Source organism: Leuresthes tenuis, unplaced genomic scaffold (assembly GCF_036924035.1).
Source record: "Leuresthes tenuis unplaced genomic scaffold, fLeuTen1.0.hap1 SCAF_17, whole genome shotgun sequence".
NCBI classification, from domain to species: domain Eukaryota; kingdom Metazoa; phylum Chordata; class Actinopteri; order Atheriniformes; family Atherinopsidae; genus Leuresthes; species Leuresthes tenuis.
In genome coordinates, this window is record NW_027325371.1 from 25,745,520 (window position 1) to 25,766,395 (window position 20,876).

At 42.7% G+C, this 20,876-nt stretch overlaps 1 non-coding gene across 1 annotated transcript; it reads left to right on the forward strand.

The window, feature by feature from the left end:
- Positions 1–14,053: 14,053 nt before the first annotated feature.
- LOC140274235 (U5 spliceosomal RNA) lies at positions 14,054–14,167 on the forward strand. Its single transcript, XR_011908207.1, has one exon. It is a non-coding gene; the product is annotated as a U5 spliceosomal RNA (small nuclear RNA).
- The last annotated feature ends 6,709 nt before the right edge of the window (positions 14,168–20,876 follow it).

Consider the following 20,876-nt stretch of genomic DNA (forward strand, 5'->3'; position numbering starts at 1 on the left):
AAGCCCTTTCTGTCTGTGCAAAAGAAATCTTGTTACTGTGCAGAGTGACTTCTCTGAGTAGAGTCGCCTTACTTGTTGCGACTGTGCCGATGTTCGAAGCTGGAGTGCAAAGTTGTTGCTTGAATGGTGCTTACTGGAGCGTGCGGGAGTGCAAAGTTATACCATTTAAAAGGGCTGAAGAGTGCTCAGTGCAGCGGGTGGGCGACACTCTGGCCACCTTGAAAACCGAGGTTACATCCACTACCAGGGGCAGCCCAAGTTCTGCCGCAAGTGTGGTGAGCATGGGCACCTGGTTGAGGCTTGTACCAAGGTGTTATGTGGGAAGAGCAGAGAAATTGGGCAAACTTTTGGAGAGTGTCCAAATGGCAGGAAATGTAATCTCTGTGGAGAATTAAATCACCTCTTCAGAGATTGCCCTAAATCTTTTGCCAACAAATTAAAGACGGTAAAGCCACAGTCAAGCCAACAAAGAGAAGGACCAAAGGTGGCAGTTGGTGAACAAAGTGAAGAGGTTGACCCAATAAATTCAAACTTCCCGCCAAAAGCTTGGATTGGAAGTGAGGAGCAAAAAGGGGAGGGGCCTGTAGAGGCCTCACCACTCAGTGTTGAAGTCTGTGAGAATTCACAGGCAGAGGGTGGAGCTACGCTAAATGAGGAGGAAGAGCAGACAGGTGAGTCTAGTGAAGATACTCACCTCCCCGAAGGTCAACAGAAGGTCAATTTGTTGATAGGCATTCATTTATTTCTTCACTTCTGATGAAGTTTCAACAATAAACAACAAACTTTGTATTATTAGAAAGAACCAGAATCATTCTTCAGGAATCCGAAAATAAGCTCTATTTTATGAGTTATGCACGAATTCGGATTCTCCTATAAAACGAATTCATTAACTCAAACCAAGTTAAGACTGCTTTGTCCTTCATATTTATTCATGTCTAATCAAGTTTCAACGATAAACAACGTTGTACTTTGTAGAATGAGAAAGAACTTCTTCAGCAATAAGCATCTCTCGACATATGACGAAGTACAGATTTTGCTATAAAATTAATTCCTTCTATCAGCCTGACTTAAAACTGTTTGTCCTCCTTATTTATCCACTTCAAATCAAGTTTCAACAAATAAAAAAAAGTTGTAGTTTGAGAAAGTACAACTTAATCTTCAGCAATCAGTATAAAAAGAGGTGCAAATGCCAACCATACATACCTACAAGGTGGAGCGGAAGTATTCAGCTGCAAGTAGGTGTGAATGTTCGACTATAATTTGTAAAAAGCGGGTAAGAAAAGGTTCGAATGCCCGACTATATATTAACAAAAGCGGGAGGAGAGGTCTTCGGATGAGAGTGGGTGAGAATTTCCAACCATAATCTATAAAATACGGTGAAAAAAAATATGTGAATGCCTCATAGAACACTAAAAGCGGAAGTGTTCGGCTGCAAGAAGGTGTGAATGTCCAACTATATTTGGTGAAAAGCAGGTGAAGCAAGGTCTGAATGCCCAACCTTACATCATCAAAAGCAAGATCAGAGTTGTTTGGCTGCAAGAAGGCCATAGTTTGCCAAAAGCGGGTAAGGTGCGAATGTCCGACTAAATATCAACAAAATTTGGGGCGGAGGTCTTCGGATGCAAGTGGGTGTGAATATCCCACCATACAAGTATGGTGGGTGGAGAGGAAGCTGTGAATAGCCGACCATAGTTTGGAAAAAGCGGGTAAGAAAAGGTTTGAATGCCCGAACATACACCATCAAAAGAGGGAGCGGAGGTGTTCCGCTGTACGAAGGTGTGAATGTCCGACCATACTTGGTAAAAAGCGGGTAAGAAAAGGTTAAAATACCCGACTGTACACAATCAATAGCGGGAGCGGATGTGTTCGGCTACAAGAAGATGTGAAAGTCTCCCCATGGTTTGTAAAAAGCGGGTAAGAAAAGGTGCGAATGTCCGACAATGTATGATCAAAAGAGAGAGCGGAGGTTTTCGGATACAAGAAGGTTTGAATGTCCCACCATAGTTTGTAAAAAGCGGGTAAGAAAAGGTTCGAATGCCCGACTATACACCATCAAAAGCGGGAATAGAGGTGTTCCGCTGTAAGACGGTGTGAATGTCCGACCATAGTTGGTAAAAAGCGGGTAAGAAAAGGTTAAAATACCCGACTGTACACAATCAATAGCGGGAGCGGAGTTGTTCGGCTACAAGAAGATGTGAAAGTCCGACCATGGTTTGTAAAAACCGGGAAGAAAAGGCTCGAAAGCCCGACTATACACCATCAAAAAGAAGGTTTGAATGTCCATCAATAATTGCTTTAAAACAAGAAAGTAAATTTTCGAATATCAAACCGCACATGATCATAAGCGGGAGAGGAGGTGTTCGGCTGCAAGAAGGTGTGAATGTCCACCCATAATTCATGAAAAATGGGTAAAAAAAAAGGTGCGAATGCCTAACAATACATTATCAAAAGCAGGTGTGAATGTCAGATCATAATTTGTAAAAAGCTGATGAGAAAGGGTGAGAATGCCCGACTATACACCATCAAATGCGGGAGCGGAGGTGTTCGGCTCTGAGTAGGTGTGAATGTCCGACCATAATTGCTGAAGAATGTGTTAGAAAAGGTAAGAATGCTGGACCATACATCATCAAAAGCGGGAGAGGTGGTGTTCGGCTGCAAAAAGGTGTGACTGTTCGACTAAAGTTTGTAAAAAGTGGGTAAGACAAGGTGCGAATGCCTGACAATGTATGATCAAAAGCGGGAGCGGAGGTGTTCAGCTGCAAGAAGGTCTACATGTACATCAATAATTGTTAGAAAACATGAAAGAAACTTTTCGAAAATCAAACCGCACATGATCATAAGTGGGATAGGAGGTGTTCAGCTGCAAGGTGTGAATGTCCACCCATAATTCCTGAAAAATGGGCAAAAAAAAGGTGTGAATGCCCAACCATACATCATCAAAAGCAGGAGTGGAAGTGTTCGGCTACAAGAAGGTGTGAACGTCCAACCAAAATATGTAAAAAGAAGTTAAGAAAAGGTTCGAATATCCAACCAAACATAATCAAAAGCGGGAGCAGAGCTGTTCGACTGCAAGTAGGTGTGAATGTCAGATCATAATTTGCAAAAAGCTGATGAGAAAGGGTGAGAATGCCCGACTATACATCATCAAAAGCTGGAGCGGAGTTGTTCGGCTGTGAGTAGGTGTGAATCTCCGACCATAATTGCTGAAGAATGTGTTAGAAAAGGTAAAAATGCCGGTCCATACATCATCAAAAGCGAGAGAGGTTGTGTTCGACTGCAAGTAGGTGTGAATGTCCAGCCATAATTACTCACAAACGGGTAAGAAAAGGTAGTAGCCAGACCATATATGATCAAAACAGGGAGCGGAGGTGGTTCAGCTGCAAGAAGGTTTGAATGTCAAACTAAAGTTCAAATATATTAACAAAAGCGGGAGGAGAGGTCTTCGGATGAGAGTGGTTGAAAATTTCCAACCATAATGTATAAAATGCGGTGAAAAAAAAGGTGTGATAGAACACTAAAAGGTGGAGCGGAAGTGTTCGGCTGCAAGAAGGTGTGAATGTCCGACTATATTTGGTGAAAAGCAGGTGAAGCAAGGTCTGAATGCCCAACCTTACATCATCAAAAGCAAGATCAGAGTTGTTTGGCTGCAAGAAGGCCATAGTTTGCCAAAAGCGGGTAAGGTGCGAATGTCCGACTAAATATCAACAAAATTTGGGGCGGAGGTCTTCGGATGCAAGTGGGTGTGAATATCCCACCATACAAGTATGGTGGGTGGAGAGGAAGCTGTGAATAGCCGACCATAGTTTGGAAAAAGCGGGTAAGAAAAGGTTTGAATGCCCGAACATACACCATCAAAAGAGGGAGCGGAGGTGTTCCGCTGTACGAAGGTGTGAATGTCCAACCATACTTGGTAAAAAGCGGGTAAGAAAAGGTTAATATACCCGACTGTACACAATCAATAGCGGGAGCGGATGTGTTCGGCTACAAGAAGGTGTGACAGTCTGACCATGGTTTGTAAAAAGCTGGTAAGAAAAGGTGCGAATGTCCGACAATGTATGATCAAAAGAGAGAGCGGAGGTTTTCGGATACACGAAAGTTTGAATGTCCTACCATAGTTTGTAAATAGCGGGTAAGAAAAGGTTCAAATGCCCGACTATACACCATAAAAAGCGGGAGCGGAGGTGTTCCGCTGTAAGACGGTGTGAATGTTCGACCATAGTTGGTAAAAAGCGGGTAAGAAAAGGTTAAAATACCCGACTGTACAAAATCAATAGCGGGAGCGGAGTTGTTCGGCTACAAGAAGGTGTGAAAGTACGACCATGGTTTGTAAAAAGCAGTTAAGAAAAGGTTCGAACATCCAACCAAACATAATCAAAAGCGGGAGCAGAGCTGTTCGACTGCAAGTAGGTGTGAATGTCCAGCCATAATTACTCACAAACGGGGGAAGAAAAGGTAGTATTGCCAGACCATACATGATCAAAACAGGGAGCGGAGGTTCAGCTGCAAGGTGTGAATGTCTGACTATAGTTTGTAAAAAGCGGGTAAGACAAGGTGCGAATGCCCGACAATGTATGATCAAAAGAGAGAGCGGAGGTGTTTGGCTGCAAGGTCTGAATGTCCAACCATAATTTGTAAAAACCGGGTAAGAAAAGGCTCGAAAGCCCGACTATACATCATCAAAAGCGGGAGCGGAGGTGTTCAGCTGCAAGAAGGTGTGAATGTTCGACTAAAGTTTGTAAAAAGCTGGTAAGACAAGGAGCGATGTCCCGACATTGTATGATCAAAAGCGGGAGCGGAGGTGTCCAGCTGTGAGTAGGTGTGAATGTCCGACCATAATTGCTGAAAAATGTGTTAGAAAAGGTAAGAATACTGGGCCATACATCATCAAAAGCGGGAGAGGTGGTGTTCGGCTGCAAGAAGGTGTGAAAGTCCAACAATGGTTTGTAAAAAGCGGGTAAGAAAAGGTTAAAATACCCGACTGTACACAATCAATAGCGGGAGCGGATGTGTTCGGCTACAAGAAGATGTGAAAGTCCGACCATGGTTTGTAAAAAGCGGGTAAGAAAAGGTGGGAATGTCCGACAATGTATGATCAAAAGAGAGAGCGGAGGTTTTCGGATACAAGAAGGTTTGAATGTCCCACCATAGTTTGTAAAAAGCGGGTAAGAAAAGGTTCGAATGCCCGACTATACACCATCAAAAGCGGGAGCAGAGGTGTTCCGCTGTAAGACGGTGTGAATGTCCGACCATAGTTGGTAAAAAGCGGGTAAGAAAAGGTTAAAATACCCGACTGTACACAATCAATAGCGGGAGCGGAGTTGTTCGGCTACAAGAAGGTGTGAAAGTCCGACCATGGTTTGTAAAAACCGGGAAGAAAAGGCTCGAAAGCCCGACTATACACCATCAAAAAGAAGGTTTGAATGTCCATCAATAATTGCTTTAAAACAAGAAAGTAAATTTTCGAATATCAAACCGCACATGATCATAAGCGGTAGAGGAGGTGTTCGGCTGCAAGAAGGTGTGAATGTCCACCCATAATTCATGAAAAATGGGTAAAAAAAAAAGGTACGAATGCCTAACAATACATTATCAAAAGCAGGTGTGAATGTCAGATCATAATTTGTAAAAAGCTGATGAGAAAGGGTGAGAATGCCCGACTATACACCATCAAATGCGGGAGCGGAGGTGTTCGGCTCTGAGTAGGTGTGAATGTCCGACCATAATTGCTGAAGAATGTGTTAGAAAAGGTAAGAATGCTGGACCATACATCATCAAAAGCGGGAGAGGTGGTGTTCGGCTGCAAAAAGGTGTGACTGTTCGACTAAAGTTTGTAAAAAGTGGGTAAGACAAGGTGCGAATGCCTGACAATGTATGATCAAAAGCGGGAGCGGAGGTGTTCAGCTGCAAGAAGGTCTACATGTCCATCAATAATTGCTAGAAAACATGAAAGAAACTTTTCGAAAATCAAACCGCACATGATCATAAGTGGGATAGGAGGTGTTCAGCTGCAAGGTGTGAATGTCCACCCATAATTTCTGAAAAATGGGGAAAAAAAATGTGTGAATGCCCAACCATACATCATCAAAAGCAGGAGTGGAAGTGTTCGGCTACAAGAAGGTGTGAACGTCCAACCAAAATATGTAAAAAGAAGTTAAGAAAAGGTTCGAATATCCAACCAAACATAATCAAAAGCGGGAGCAGAGCTGTTCGACTGCAAGTAGGTGTGAATGTCAGATCATAATTTGCAAAAAGCTGATGAGAAAGGGTGAGAATGCCCGACTATACATCATCAAAAGCAGGAGTGGAAGTGTTCGGCTACAAGAAGGTGTGAACGTCCAACCAAAATATGTAAAAAGAAGTTAAGAAAAGGTTCGAATATCCAACCAAACATAATCAAAATCGGGAGCAGAGCTGTTCGACTGCAAGTAGGTGTGAATGTCAGATCATAATTTGCAAACAGCTGATGAGAAAGGGTGAGAATGCCCGACTATACATCATCAAAAGCGGGAGCGGAGTTGTTCGGCTGTGAGTAGGTGTGAATCTCCGACCATAATTGCTGAAAAATGTGTTAGAAAAGGTAAAAATGCCGGTCCATACATCATCAAAAGCGAGAGAGGTTGTGTTCGACTGCAAGTAGGTGTGAATGTCCAGCCATAATTACTCACAAACGGGTAAGAAAAGGTAGTAGCCAGACCATATATGATCAAAACAGGGAGCGGAGGTGGTTCAGCTGCAAGAAGGTTTGAATGTCAAACTAAAGTTCAAATATATTAACAATCAAGCGGGAGGAGAGGTCTTCGGATGAGAGTGGTTGAAAATTTCCAACCATAATGTATAAAATGCGGTGAAAAAAAAGGTGTGATAGAACACTAAAAGGTGGAGCGGAAGTGTTCGGCTGCAAGAAGGTGTGAATGTCCGACTATATTTGGTGAAAAGCAGGTGAAGCAAGGTCTGAATGCCCAACCTTACATCATCAAAAGCAAGATCAGAGTTGTTTGGCTGCAAGAAGGCCATAGTTTGCCAAAAGCGGGTAAGGTGCGAATGTCCGACTAAATATCAACAAAATTTGGGGCGGAGGTCTTCGGATGCAAGTGGGTGTGAATATCCCACCATACAAGTATGGTGGGTGGAGAGGAAGCTGTGAATAGCCGACCATAGTTTGGAAAAAGCGGGTAAGAAAAGGTTTGAATGCCCGAACATACACCATCAAAAGAGGGAGCGGAGGTGTTCCGCTGTACGAAGGTGTGAATGTCCAACCATACTTGGTAAAAAGCGGGTAAGAAAAGGTTAATATACCCGACTGTACACAATCAATAGCGGGAGCGGATGTGTTCGGCTACAAGAAGGTGTGACAGTCCGACCATGGTTTGTAAAAAGCCGGTAAGAAAAGGTGCGAATGTCCGACAATGTATGATCAAAAGAGAGAGCGGAGGTTTTCGGATACACGAAAGTTTGAATGTCCTACCATAGTTTGTAAATAGCGGGTAAGAAAAGGTTCAAATGCCCGACTATACACCATAAAAAGCGGGAGCGGAGGTGTTCCGCTGTAAGACGGTGTGAATGTCCGACCATAGTTGGTAAAAAGCGGGTAAGAAAAGGTTAAGATACCCGACTGTACAAAATCAATAGCGAGAGCGGAGTTGTTCGGCTACAAGACGGTGTGAAAGTACGACCATGGTTTGTAAAAAGCAGTTAAGAAAAGGTTCGAATATCCAACCAAACATAATCAAAAGCGGGAGCAGATCTGTTCGACTGCAAGTAGGTTTGAATGTCCAGCCATAATTAATCACAAACGGGGGAAGAAAAGGTAGTATTGCCAGACCATACATGATCAAAACAGGGAGCGGAGGTTCAGCTGCAAGGTGTGAATGTCTGACTATAGTTTGTAAAAAGCGGGTAAGACAAGGTGCGAATGCCCGACAATGTATGATCAAAAGAGAGAGCGGAGGTGTTCGGCTGCAAGGTCTGAATGTCCAACCATAATTTGTAAAAACCGGGTAAGAAAAGGCTCGAAAGCCCGACTATACATCATCAAAAGCGGGAGCGGAGGTGTTCAGCTGCAAGAAGGTGTGAATGTTCGACTAAAGTTTGTAAAAAGCTGGTAAGACAAGGAGCGATGTCCCGACATTGTATGATCAAAAGCGGGAGCGGAGGTGTCCAGCTGTGAGTAGGTGTGAATGTCCGACCATAATTGCTGAAAAATGTGTTAGAAAAGGTAAGAATACTGGACCATACATCATCAAAAGCGGGAGAGGTGGTGTTCGGCTGCAAGAAGGTGTGAAAGTCCAACAATGGTTTGTAAAAAGCGGGTAATAAAAGGTTCGAATGCCCGAATATACATCATCAAAAGCGGAAGCGGAGGTGTTCGGATGCAAGAAGGTGTGAACGTCCGACCAAAGTTTGTAAAAAGCAGTGAAAAGCGAGAAAAAGCTTTTCGTGAGTTTTGCATGATTTGGGATTTTGCTTATAAAATGCATTACTTCACTCAAACTATGTTAAAACTGATTTGTCCTTCATATTTACCATGTCTAGAAAGATTTAAACAAAAAAACAACGTTGTACTTTGCAGTAAAAGAAAGAGCAAATCTAAAGTTTCAGGAATCCGAGTATAAGCCTGCTTTCATGAGTTCTGCACGATTTCGGATTTTGCTATAAAATGAATTGCTTTGCTCAAACCAAGTTAAAACTGCTTTGTTCCTTCATATTTATTAATGTCTAGATCGACTTCAACAAAGAAAAACATTGGACTTTGCAGTAGAAGAAGTTGAAATCCATCTACACATTGATAAATACGAAGGACAAAGCAGTTCCCACTTGCCCATAAGAAAATAAGCTTATTCTCGGATTCCTGATCCTTCAGTTTTGCTCTTTCTTCTACTGCAAAATACAATGTTGTTCTTTGTTGAAGTCGATCTAGACATTAATAAATATGAAGGAAAAGGCAGTTTTAACTTGGTTTGAGTGAATGAATTCATTTTATACATAAAATCCGAAATCGTGCAGAACTCATGAAAATAAGCTTATTCTCGGATTCCTAAAACCTTTGATTTGCTCTTTCTTTTATTGCAAAGTACAACGTTGTTTTTTTGTTTAAATCTATCGAGACATTGATAAATATGAAGGTAAAAGCCGTTTTAACATAGTTTGAGTAAAGGAATTGATTTTATAGAAAAAATCCCAAATCATGCAGAACTCCTCAAAAGGGAGGTATGGCTTAATCACAAGTGTGGCTCTTTCTCATTCAGGGTAATATGAGGAAGTTTATGCTTGAAATATATGTAGAAATGGGTACATATGAAGGACAAAGCAGTGTTAACTTAGTTTGCGTGAAGAAATTCATTTTATACATAAAATCCGAAATCGTGCAGAACTCATGAAAATAAGCTTATTCTCGGATTCCTAAAACTTTTGATTGGCTCTTTCTTTTACTGCAAAGTACAACGTTGTTTTTTGTTGAAATCTATCTAGACATTGATAAATACCAGTCGAAACTCTGCTGCCGCTTTTGATAATTTCTGGTTGGGCATTCTTACCTTTTCTTACCCGCTTTTTACAAATTATGATCTTACATTCACACCTACTTGCAGTCGAACACCTTCTGATCCACTTATGATCATGTGCGGTTGGGCTTTCGCACCTTTTCTTACCCATTTTTCAGTAATTATGGGTGGACATTCAGACCTTCTTGCAGCCGAAAACCTCCACTCCTCTTTTGATCATACATTGTCGGGAATTCACACCTTGTCTTACCCGCTTTTTACAAACTTTAGTCGGACATTCAAACCTTCTTGCAGCTGAACCACCTCCGCTCCCTGTTTTGATCATATATGGTCTGGCAATAGTACCCTTTCTTACCCGTTTGTGAGTAATTATGGCTGGACATTCACACCTACTTGCAGCCGAACACAACCTCTCCCGCTTTTGGTGATATATGGTCCGGCATTCTTACCTTTTCTAACACATTTTTCAGCAATTATGGTTGTAGAATCACACCTACTCACAGCCGAACAACTCCGCTCCCACATTTGATAGTGTATAGTCGGGCATTCTCACCCTTTCTCAACAGCTTTTTGCAAATTATGATCTGATATTCACACCTACTTGCAGTCGAACAGCTCTGCTCCCGCTTTTGATTATGTTTGGTTAGATATTCGAACCTTTTCTTAACTGCTTTTTACAAACTTTGGTCGGACGTTCACAATATCTTGCAGCCGAACACCTCCGCTTCCGCTTTTGATGGTGTATAGTCGGGCATTCGAGCCTTTTCTTACCCACCTATTACTTACTATGGTTGGACATTCAAACCTTCTTGTAGCCGAACACATCCGCTCCTGCTTTTGATGATGTATGATTTGGCATTCGCACCTTTTCTTACCCATTTTTCAGTAATTATTGGTCGGACATTCAGACCTGCTTGCACCTGAACACCTCTGCTCCCGCTTTTGATGGTGTATAGTCGGGCTTTCGAGCCTTTTCTTCCCCGATTTTTACAAATTATGGTTGGACATTCAGACCTTGCAGCCGAAAACCTCCGCTCCCTCTTTTGATCATACATTGTCGGGCATTCGCCCCTTGTCTTACACGGTTTTTACAAACTTTAGTCAGACATTCACACCTTGCAGCTGAACCACCTCCATTCCCTGTTTTGATCATGTGTGGTCTGGAAATACTACCTTTTCTTCCCCCGTTTGTGAGTAATTATGTCTGGACATTCACACCTACTTGCAGCCGAAAAACCACCTCTCCCGCTTTTGATGATGTATTGTCCGGCATTCTAGTCTTTTCTATCACATTTTTCAGCAATTATGATCTGACATTCACACCTACTTGCAGTCGAACAGCTCTGCTCCCGCTTTTGATTATGTTCGGTTGGATATTCAAACCTTTTCTTAACTACTTTTTACAATATTTGGTCGGACGTTCACACCTTCTTGCAGCCGAAAACCCCCACTTCCGCTTTTGATGGTATATATTCGGGTATTCGAACCTTCTCTTACCCGCTTTTTACAAACCATGGTTGGACTTTCATACCTTCTTGTAGCTGAACAACTCCACTCCTGCTTTTGATGATTTATGGTTGGACATTCGCATCTTTTCCTACCCATTTTTCAGTAATTATGGGTGGATATTCACATCTTCTTGCAGCTGAACACCTCCTCTCCCGCTAATGATCATGTAAGGTTTGATATTCGAAAATTTTCTTTCATGTTTTAAAGCAATTATTAATGGACATTCACACCTACTTGCAGCCGAACACCACCTCTCCCGCTTTTGATGATGTATGGACCGGCATTCTTACCTTTTCTAACACATTTTTCAGCAATTATGGTTGGAGAATCACACCTACTCACAGCCGAACAACTCTGCTACCGCATTTGATGGTGTATAGTCGGGATTTCTCACCCTTTCTCATCAGCTTTTTGCAAATTATTCTCTGACATTCACACCTACTTGCAGTCGAACAGCTCTGCTCCCGCTTTTGATTATGTTTGGTTAGATATTCGAACCTTTTCTTAACTGCTTTTTTACAAACTTTGGTCGGACGTTCACACCTTCTTGCAGCCGAACACCTCCGCTCCCTCTTTTGTTGGTGTATGTTCGGGCATTCGAACCTTTTCTTACCCGCTTTTTACAAACCAGGGTCGGACTTTCACACCTTTTAGTAGCCGAACAACTCCGCTCCCGCTATTGATTGTGTACAGTCGGGTAATTTTAACCTTTTCTTACCCGCTTTTTACCAACTATGGTCGGACATTCACACCTTCGTACAGCGGAACACCTCCGCTCCCTCTTTTGATGGTGTATGTTCGGGTATTCAAACCTTTTCTTACCCGCTTTTTCCAAACTATGGCCGGCTATTCACAGCTTCCTCTCCAACATACTTGTATGGTTGGATATTCACACCCACTTGCATCCGAAGACCTCTGCCCCAAATTTTGTTGATATTTAGTCGGACATTTGCACCTTACCCGCTTTTGGCAAACTATGGCCTTCTTGCAGCCAAACACCTCTGATCTCGCTTTTGATGATGTAAGGTTGGGCATTCAGACCTTGCTTCACCTGCTTTTCACCAAATATAGTCGGATATTCACACCTTCTTGCAGCCGAACACTTCCGCTCCACCTTTTAGTGTTCTATCATACCTTTTTTTCACCGCATTTTATACATTATGGTTGGAAATTTTCAACCACTCTCATCCGAAGACCTCTCCTCCCGCTTTCTTTAATATATTTGAACTTTAGTCGGACATTCAAACCTTCTTGCAGCTGAACCACCTCCGCTCCCTGTTTTGATCATATATGGTCTGGCAATACTACCTTTTCTTACCCGTTTGTGAGTAATTATGGCTGGACATTCACACCTACTTGCAGCCGAACACAACCTCTCTCGCTTTTGATGATGTATGGACCGGCATTTTTACCTATTCTAACACATTTTTCAGCAATTATGGTCGGAGATTCACACCTACTCACAGCCGAACAACTCCGCTCCCGCATTTGATGATGTATAGTCGGGCATTCTCACCCTTTCTCATCAGCTTTTTGCAAATTATGATCTGACATTCACACCTACTTCCAGTCGAACAGCTCTGCTCCCGCTTTTGATTATGTTTGGTTAGATATTCGAACCTTTTCTTAACTGCTTTTTACAAACTTTGGTCGGACGTTCACAATATCTTGCAGCCGAACACCTCCGCTTCCGCTTTTGATGGTGTATATTCGGGCATACGAACCTTTTCTTACCCGCTTTTTACAAACCAAGGTCGGACTTTCACACCTTCTCTTAGCTGAACAACTCCGCTCCCTCTTTTGATTGTGTACAGTCGGGTAATTTAACCTTTTCTTACCCGCTTTTTACCATCTATGGTCGGACATTCACACCGTCTTACAGCGGAACACCTCCGCTCCCTCTTTTGATGATGTATGGTTAGGCATTCGCACCTTCTCTCACCCGCCTTTTACTATGGTCGGCCATTCACAGCTTCCTCTCCACCATACTTGTATGGTGGGATATTCACACCCACTTGCATCCGAAGACCTCCGCTTCCGCTTTTGATGGGAACTGACAACATAAGAAGTCCGGACATACTTTGATAGTATATGAATAAGTGGGTAGCTACTGACAAGCATTAAGCATGTCACACAGCCCAAACATATAACATTTCAGGACACACCACACAGTTAACAACCACAGTGAAGCGTGTCAAAGCCCAAACATGTAACATTCAACAGGACACTTACACAACACATTCAAATCAAACAGTCAGACAACATACAAGAACATATACCCCAGCCGGCATTGCTCCCTGCCTATTTTCGTACAGCACACTATGTGTGCGCACACCTTTATTCACAAACTCTTCAACTTATACTCTTTTACCGAAGTTGCTACAGCTCGATTGGCCGAATACCCTTTGATCCTATTTCGGTGAATTTGACATCTGCCTTACATATAACAGATTAGCGGTTTAGCAGTTTTAATTTAGTTTGAGTGAAGGAATTCATTTTATAGCAAAATCCGAAATCGTGAAGAACTCATGAAAGTAAGCTTATTCTCGGATTCCTGAAACTTTAGATTTGCTCTTTCTTTTACTGCAAAGTACACGTTGTTTTTTTTGTTTAAATCTTTCTAGACATGGTAAATATTAAGGACAAAGCAGTTTTCACATAGTTTGAGTGAAGGAATTCATTTTATAGATAAAATCCCAAGAGTCTGGTGGGAAAAGAGAGTGAATGCGAAGTAGACTTTAACACGGCTATGGGAGCGAGCCGAGTGTGGGCTAACCAGGAGAATTGCTTGAAAGAAATGCGACCCCGAATGAGCGGTCAGAACAAAGCCTCAATACGGGATTCTCGTGGTGTTTTTGTTGCTGCCTTGTCTTTTACACAGAGTAAAAGACAAGGCAGCCATCGAACAGGGCCCGATTGTTCCTACTTGGTCAGCCGAGGAGCAAGGGTGGGGGGAGCAAGCGTCTCAACCAAGCAAAGCTCACCATGGGGAAGGTGGCTATGCCAACAAGCCTGATGCCCTGCTCCCGCAGTGACGGATAATCGTACTCTGGTTTCTCTTCATAACGTACAAGTCTTTCGCCTTTTACTAAAGATTTCTGTGGAGAGCAGCACTAATGAGTTGTTTCTATTTTTGGCAGGCTTTACCTTTGCGGGTGAAGCCCTTTCTGTCTGTGCAAAAGAAATCTTGTTACTGTGCAGAGTGACTTCTCTGAGTAGAGTCGCCTTACTTGTTGCGACTGTGCCGATGTTCGAAGCTGGAGTGCAAAGTTGTTGCTTGAATGGTGCTTGCTGGAGCGTGCGGGAGTGCAAAGTTATACCATTTAAAAGGGCTGAAGAGTGCTCAGTGCAGCGGGTGGGCGACACTCTGGCCACCTTGAAAACCGAGGTTACATCCACTACCAGGGGCAGCCCAAGTTCTGCCGCAAGTGTGGTGAGCATGGGCACCTGGTTGAGGCTTGTACCAAGGTGTTATGTGGGAAGAGCAGAGAAATTGGGCAAACTTTTGGAGAGTGTCCAAATGGCAGGAAATGTAATCTCTGTGGAGAATTAAATCACCTCTTCAGAGATTGCCCTAAATCTTTTGCCAACAAATTAAAGACGGTAAAGCCACAGTCAAGCCAACAAAGAGAAGGACCAAAGGTGGCAGTTGGTGAACAAAGTGAAGAGGTTGACCCAATAAATTCAAACTTCCCGCCAAAAGCTTGGATTGGAAGTGAGGAGCAAAAAGGGGAGGGGCCTGTAGAGGCCTCACCACTCAGTGTTGAAGTCTGTGAGAATTCACAGGCAGAGGGTGGAGCTACGCTAAATGAGGAGGAAGAGCAGACAGGTGAGTCTAGTGAAGATACTCACCTCCCCGAAGGTCAACAGAAGGTCAATTTGTTGATAGGCATTCATTTATTTCTTCACTTCTGATGAAGTTTCAACAATAAACAACAAACTTTGTATTATTAGAAAGAACCAGAATCATTCTTCAGGAATCCGAAAATAAGCTCTATTTTATGAGTTATGCACGAATTCGGATTCTCCTATAAAACGAATTCATTAACTCAAACCAAGTTAAGACTGCTTTGTCCTTCATATTTATTCATGTCTAATCAAGTTTCAACGATAAACAACGTTGTACTTTGTAGAATGAGAAAGAACTTCTTCAGCAATAAGCATCTCTCGACATATGACGAAGTACAGATTTTGCTATAAAATTAATTCCTTCTATCAGCCTGACTTAAAACTGTTTGTCCTCCTTATTTATCCACTTCAAATCAAGTTTCAACAAATAAAAAAAAGTTGTAGTTTGAGAAAGTACAACTTAATCTTCAGCAATCAGTATAAAAAGAGGTGCAAATGCCAACCATACATACCTACAAGGTGGAGCGGAAGTATTCAGCTGCAAGTAGGTGTGAATGTTCGACTATAATTTGTAAAAAGCGGGTAAGAAAAGGTTCGAATGCCCGACTATATATTAACAAAAGCGGGAGGAGAGGTCTTCGGATGAGAGTGGGTGAGAATTTCCAACCATAATCTATAAAATATGGTGAAAAAAAATATGTGAATGCCTCATAGAACACTAAAAGCGGAAGTGTTCTGCTGCAAGAAGGTGTGAATGTCCGACTATATTTGGTGAAAAGCAGGTGAAGCAAGGTCTGAATGCCCAACCTTATATCATCAAAAGCGAGATCAGAGGTGTTTGGCTGCAAGAAGGCCATAGTTTTCCAAAAGCGGGTAAGGTGCGAATGTCCGACTAAATATCAACAAAATTTGGGGCGGAGGTCTTCGGATGCAAGTGGGTGTGAATATCCCACCATACAAGTATGGTGGAGAGGAAGCTGTAAATAGCCGACCATAGTTTGGAAAAAGCGGGTAAGAAAAGGTTTGAATGCCCGAACATACACCATCAAAAGAGGGAGCGGAGGTGTTCCGCTGTACGAAGGTGTGAATGTCCGACCATACTTGGTAAAAAGCAGGTAAGAAAAGGTTAAAATACCCGACTGTACACAATCAATAGCGGGAGCGGATGTGTTCGGCTACAAGAAGATGTGAAAGTCCGACCATGGTTTGTAAAAAGCGGGTAAGAAAAGGTGCGAATGTCCGACAATGTATGATCAAAAGAGAGAGCGGAGGTTTTCGGATACAAGAAGGTTTGAATGTCCCACCATAGTTTGTAAAAAGCGGGTAAGAAAAGGTTCGAATGCCCGACTATACACCATCAAAAGCGGGAATAGAGGTGTTCCGCTGTAAGACGGTGTGAATGTCCGACCATAGTTGGTAAAAAGCGGGTAAGAAAAGGTTAAAATACCCGACTGTACACAATCAATAGCGGGAGCGGAGTTGTTCGGCTACAAGAAGGTGTGAAAGTCCGACCATGGTTTGTAAAAACCGGGAAGAAAAGGCTCGAAAGCCCGACTATACACCATCAAAAAGAAGGTTTGAATGTCCATCAATAATTGCTTTAAAACAAGAAAGTAAATTTTCGAATATCAAACCGCACATGATCATAAGCGGGAGAGAAGGTGTTCGGCTGCAAGAAGGTGTGAATGTCCACCCATAATTCATGAAAAATGGGTAAAAAAAAAGGTGCGAATGCCTAACAATACATTATCAAAAGCAGGTGTGAATGTCAGATCATAATTTGTAAAAAGCTGATGAGAAAGGGTGAGAATGCCCGACTATACACCATCAAATGCGGGAGCGGAGGTGTTCGGCTCTGAGTAGGTGTGAATGTCCGACCATAATTGCTGAAGAATGTGTTAGAAAAGGTAAGAATGCTGGACCATACATCATCAAAAGCGGGAGAGGTGGTGTTCGGCTGCAAAAAGGTGTGACTGTTCGACTAAAGTTTGTAAAAAGTGGGTAAGACAAGGTGCGAATGCCTGACAATGTATGATCAAAAGCGGGAGCGGAGGTGTTCAGCTGCAAGAAGGTCTACATGTCCATCAATAATTGCTAGAAAACATGAAAGAAACTTTTCGAAAATCAAACCGCACATGATCATAAGTGGGATAGGAGGTGTTCAGCTGCAAGGTGTGAATGTCCACCCATAATTCCTGAAAAATGGGCAAAAAAAAGGTGTGAATGCCCAACCATACATCATCAAAAGCAGGAGTGGAAGTGTTCGGCTACAAGAAGGTGTGAACGTCCAACCAAAATATGTAAAAAGAAGTTAAGAAAAGGTTCGAATATCCAACCAAACATAATCAAAAGCGGGAGCAGAGCTTTTCGACTGCAAGTAGGTGTGAATGTCAGATCATAATTTGCAAAAAGCTGATGAGAAAGGGTGAGAATGCCCGACTATACATCATCAAAAGCGGGAGCGGAGTTGTTCGGCTGTGAGTAGGTGTGAATCTCCGACCATAATTGCTGAAAAATGTGTTAGAAAAGGTAAAAATGCCGGTCCATACATCATCAAAAGCGAGAGAGGTTGTGTTCGACTGCAAGTAGGTGTGAATGTCCAGCCATAATTACTCACAAACGGGTAAGAAAAGGTAGTAGCCAGACCATATATGATCAAAACAGGGAGCGGAGGTGGTTCAGCTGCAAGAAGGTTTGAATGTCAAACTAAAGTTCAAATATATTAACAAAAGCGGGAGGAGAGGTCTTCGGATGAGAGTGGTTGAAAATTTCCAACCATAATGTATAAAATGCGGTGAAAAAAAAGGTGTGATAGAACACTAAAAGGTGGAGCGGAAGTGTTCGGCTGCAAGAAGGTGTGAATGTCCGACTATATTTGGTGAAAAGCAGGTGAAGCAAGGTCTGAATGCCCAACCTTACATCATCAAAAGCAAGATCAGAGTTGTTTGGCTGCAAGAAGGCCATAGTTTGCCAAAAGCGGGTAAGGTGCGAATGTCCGACTAAATATCAACAAAATTTGGGGCGGAGGTCTTCGGATGCAAGTGGGTGTGAATATCCCACCATACAAGTATGGTGGGTGGAGAGGAAGCTGTGAATAGCCGACCATAGTTTGGAAAAAGCGGGTAAGAAAAGGTTTGAATGCCCGAACATACACCATCAAAAGAGGGAGCGGAGGTGTTCCGCTGTACGAAGGTGTGAATGTCCAACCATACTTGGTAAAAAGCGGGTAAGAAAAGGTTAATATACCCGACTGTACACAATCAATAGCGGGAGCGGATGTGTTCGGCTACAAGAAGGTGTGACAGTCCGACCATGGTTTGTAAAAAGCCGGTAAGAAAAGGTGCGAATGTCCGACAATGTATGATCAAAAGAGAGAGCGGAGGTTTTCGGATACACGAAAGTTTGAATGTCCTACCATAGTTTGTAAATAGCGGGTAAGAAAAGGTTCAAATGCCCGACTATACACCATAAAAAGCGGGAGCGGAGGTGTTCCGCTGTAAGACGGTGTGAATGTCCGACCATAGTTGGTAAAAAGCGGGTAAGAAAAGGTTAAAATACCCGACTGTACAAAATCAATAGCGAGAGCGGAGTTGTTCGGCTTCAAGACGGTGTGAAAGTACGACCATGGTTTGTAAAAAGCAGTTAAGAAAAGGTTCGAATATCCAACCAAACATAATCAAAAGCGGGAGCAGAGCTGTTCGACTGCAAGTAGGTGTGAATGTCCAGCCATAATTACTCACAAACGGGGGAAGAAAAGGTAGTATTGCCAGACCATACATGATCAAAACAGGGAGCGGAGGTTCAGCTGCAAGGTGTGAATGTCTGACTATAGTTTGTAAAAAGCGGGTAAGACAAGGTGCGAATGCCCGACAATGTATGATCAAAAGAGAGAGCGGAGGTGTTCGGCTGCAAGGTCTGAATGTCCAACCATAATTTGTAAAAACCGGGTAAGAAAAGGCTCGAAAGCCCGACTATACATCATCAAAAGCGGGAGCGGAGGTGTTCAGCTGCAAGAAGGTGTGAATGTTCGACTAAAGTTTGTAAAAAGCTGGTAAGACAAGGAGCGATGTCCCGACATTGTATGATCAAAAGCGGGAGCGGAGGTGTCCAGCTGTGAGTAGGTGTGAATGTCCGACCATAATTGCTGAAAAATGTGTTAGAAAAGGTAAAAATACTGGACCATACATCATCAAAAGCGGGAGAGGTGGTGTTCGGCTGCAAGAAGGTGTGAAAGTCCAACAATGGTTTGTAAAAAGCGGGTAAGAAAAGGTTAAAATACCCGACTGTACACAATCAATAGCGGGAGCGGATGTGTTCGGCTACAAGAAGATGTGAAAGTCCGACCATGGTTTGTAAAAAGCGGGTAAGAAAAGGTGCGAATGTCCGACAATGTATGATCAAAAGAGAGAGCGGAGGTTTTCGGATACAAGAAGGTTTGAATGTCCCACCATAGTTTGTAAAAAGCGGGTAAGAAAAGGTTCGAATGCCCGACTATACACCATCAAAAGCGGGAGCAGAGGTGTTCCGCTGTAAGACGGTGTGAATGTCCGACCATAGTTGGTAAAAAGCGGGTAAGAAAAGGTTAAAATACCCGACTGTACACAATCAATAGCGGGAGCGGAGTTGTACGGCTACAAGAAGGTGTGAAAGTCCGACCATGGTTTGTAAAAACCGGGAAGAAAAGGCTCGAAAGCCCAACTATACACCATCAAAAAGAAGGTTTGAATGTCCATCAATAATTGCTTTAAAACAAGAAAGTAAATTTTCGAATATCAAACCGCACATGATCATAAGCGGTAGAGGAGGTGTTCGGCTGCAAGAAGGTGTGAATGTCCACCCATAATTCATGAAAAATGGGTAAAAAAAAAGGTGCGAATGCCTAACAATACATTATCAAAAGCAGGTGTGAATGTCAGATCATAATTTGTAAAAAGCTGATGAGAAAGGGTGAGAATGCCCGACTATACACCATCAAATGCGGGAGCGGAGGTGTTCGGCTCTGAGTAGGTGTGAATGTCCGACCATAATTGCTGAAGAATGTGTTAGAAAAGGTAAGAATGCTGGACCATACATCATCAAAAGCGGGAGAGGTGGTGTTCGGCTGCAAAAAGGTGTGACTGTTCGACTAAAGTTTGTAAAAAGTGGGTAAGACAAGGTGCGAATGCCTGACAATGTATGATCAAAAGCGGGAGCGGAGGTGTTCAGCTGCAAGAAGTTCTACATGTCCATCAATAATTGCTAGAAAACATGAAAGAAACTTTTCGAAAATCAAACCGCACATGATCATAAGTGGGATAGGAGGTGTTCAGCTGCAAGGTGTGAATGTCCACCCATAATTCCTGAAAAATGGGCAAAAAAAAGGTGTGAATGCCCAACCATACATCATCAAAAGCAGGAGTGGAAGTGTTCGGCTACAAGAAGGTGTGAACGTCCAACCAAAATATGTAAAAAGAAGTTAAGAAAAGGTTCGAATATCCAACCAAACATAATCAAAAGCGGGAGCAGAGCTGTTCGACTGCAAGTAGGTGTGAATGTCAGATCATAATTTGCAAAAAGCTGATGAGAAAGGGTGAGAATGCCCGACTATACACCATCAAATGCGGGAGCGGAGTTGTTCGGCTGTGAGTAGGTGTGAATCTCCGACCATAATTGCTGAAAAATGTGTTAGAAAAGGTAAAAATGCCGGTCCATACATCATCAAAAGCGAGAGAGGTTGTGTTGGACTGCAAGTAGGTGTGAATGTCCAGCCATAATTACTCACAAACGGGTAAAAAAAGGTAGTAGCCAGACCATATATGATCAAAACAGGGAGCGGAGGTGGTTCAGCTGCAAGAAGGTTTGAATGTCAAACTAAAGTTCAAATATATTAACAAAAGCGGGAGGAGAGGTCTTCGGATGAGAGTGGTTGAAAATTTCCAACCATAATGTATAAAATGCGGTGAAAAAAAAGGTGTGATAGAACACTAAAAGGTGTTCGGCTGCAAGAAGGTGTGAATGTCCGACTATATTTGGTGAAAT